Here is a 2,418-nt window from a genome sequence, read left to right as displayed (position 1 = left end):
CATAACCACAACAGAACAGGAACCTACCGTAGATGTCCTCTGAAAGACTCCACCCAGCAGGGGATTGAAGAAGATGCTGAGAATTACAGCCAAACTTTGGGCAGAGCACAGGGAGTTATTTGAAAGAGTGGGGTGATAGAAGAACCCGGAGAGGACAGGAGCCCCACGAGGAGACCAACAAAACTAACAAATCTGGGCCCTGGCAGGCCCTGTGGAGACTGATGCACCAGCTAAGGACCATGCAAGGAGAGAACCGCCACCCTTTGCCCAGATGTAGGCTATAGACAGCTCAGTCTCCATGTGGGTTCCCTAGCAAGGGAAGCAGGGGCTGTCTCTGACATGGATTCTATTGCCTAGTCTTTGATTACTTCCTCCTGGTTGAGCAGCCTTCCCAGGCCACAGAGGAAAGGGCCTGACAGTAGGGGAGGAGGACTCCTCATTTCTGAGGACTAGGGGAAGGGAAGGGAAGGGGAAGAGTGAGGGAGGGCAGGACCAGGAGGAGATGAGGGAGGAGGCTACAATCAGGATATAAATTATCCTGATTGTATAAATTATGAAAAAAGTGAATAAATTATGAAAAATTAATATTTTAAAGAAAAAGAGCATTACCACAACAGAATCAAACAGTTCTCCTCACTTCTAGCTCTGAGCTAGAAGTAACAAAACTTAAAAGCCCTCCTCTAACGAAATGGACTTTCTTGGGAACACTGTGGTCTAGAAGAGCCTGCGGGTGCTCAGAAACAATTGATATTTTTGGTGGAAAGTAATTACAAAGATGTTAGCAGCTCCATAAAAAAAAAAAAAAAAAAAAAAAAAGAAGCCACATCGCCAGCTGAGTTCATCAGACAGCAAGAAATGTTAACCAAAAGATCCTTCCTGGAGTCAGAATAAACCATAAAAGACTGCCTTCAGAACCTACCCATGGAGGAGGAAAAGTAAAGTCTCTGGTGAGCTAATTTTAATAATCATTGTGTCGTGGTTAAATAAAGTTATAAATTATAAAAAAAAAAAAAGAAGAAGAAGAGGAAGCAATGAAATCCATCGATGCAATAGGACAAAAATTTAATTAGTTCTGATTGTGAAGTAAATTTTGCCCACAAGGCCTCACTGGAAACAATAGACTTACCAGTGAGCAAATTAGTAGTGCCTCACAATACCAACAAAGGCAGAAACTTTAAAGGGACAGATCGAGGAGACACTGAAGAAGATCCAGCTCAAAACATTGTCATTCCTCAGTGATTGAGCACAGGCTGTGGCTGTGCCAGCTTAGGAAATGGCATCAGATTCATCATACAGAAGAGAAAAGAAACTTCATTAAAGTCAACCATGATACTAAACAAATAAATAAGCAATCAAGCAAAGAAGAAAAAGAAGAAGAAACGGCAGCCCAGGAAAGGGTCAGGAAAAGAGTAGGGATGAGAAGAAAGTCATACCTAGAATTGTAACAAGAGAAAAGTATATGACCCCCTAAAAGAAAAGTATAATATTTACATTAAGAAAAACAAAAACATCTGCCTCCTCTGCTGCCATAGTGCCCATGAAAAACCTTGTGGCAAAGGGGGGCCAAAAAAAAAAGCAGGTTTTGAAGTTCACCTTTGACTGTGCCCATCCTGTAGAAGATGGATGCTGCCAATTTTGAGCAGTTCCTCCAGGAGAAAATCAAGGAGAATGGAAAATCTGGGAATCTTGTTGGAGGGGTTGTGACCATCAAATAGAGCAAGAACAAGATCACTGTCACCTCTGAGGTTCCTTCCCCAAAAGGTATTTGAAATATCTCACCAAAAAATATTTGAAGAAGAACCATCTTCAAGACCGGTTGTGTGTTATCACCAACAGCAAAGAGAGTTATGAATTGCGTTATTTCCAGATTAACCAGAATAAAGAGGAAGAGGAGGTTTAAGACACATTGGTCTGGAATGTTTTGTAGTAATTCATAAATAAAATTTAGAAACAAAAAAAAAGAAAAGAAAAACAAAAACTACATGTGAAAGTATGTGCCTTGTCTGACTTAGGATTATCATTGCTATGGTGAAACACCATGACCAAAATCAAGTTGGGGAAGGAAGGGATTATTGGGTTCACACTTCTCCATCACTAGTCATCATGGAAGGAAGCCAGACCAGGATCTCAATCAAGGCAGGAGCCGGGAGACAGGAGCTGATGTGGAGGCAATGGAGAAGTGCTGCTTACTGACTTGCTAGTCATGGTTTTCTCAGCCTGATTTCTTATAGAACCAATGACCGCCCTCCCAAAGATGGTCCCACTCACAATGGGCTGGGCCCTTCCCAAAACTGATAACTAATTAAGAAAATGCCTACCTGGAAACAACCCAGATGTCCATCAACGGAGGAATGGGTACAGAAATTGTGGTATTTTTACCCAATGGAATACTATTCAGCAATCAAAAAGGAGGAAATC

General features: G+C 41.6%; 1 pseudogene; it reads left to right on the top strand.

The window, feature by feature from the left end:
* The first annotated feature begins 239 nt into the window (after positions 1–239).
* On the top strand, positions 240–1,900 carry LOC129687649 (60S ribosomal protein L22-like; annotated as a pseudogene).
* The last annotated feature ends 518 nt before the right edge of the window (positions 1,901–2,418 follow it).

This window comes from Psammomys obesus, unplaced genomic scaffold (assembly GCF_907164565.1).
Source record: "Psammomys obesus unplaced genomic scaffold, mPsaObe1.curated_primary_1811, whole genome shotgun sequence".
NCBI classification, from domain to species: Eukaryota; Metazoa; Chordata; class Mammalia; order Rodentia; family Muridae; genus Psammomys; species Psammomys obesus.
Note: the sequence above shows the minus strand (reverse complement) of the source record. Positions and strands in the feature narration are given on the sequence as shown.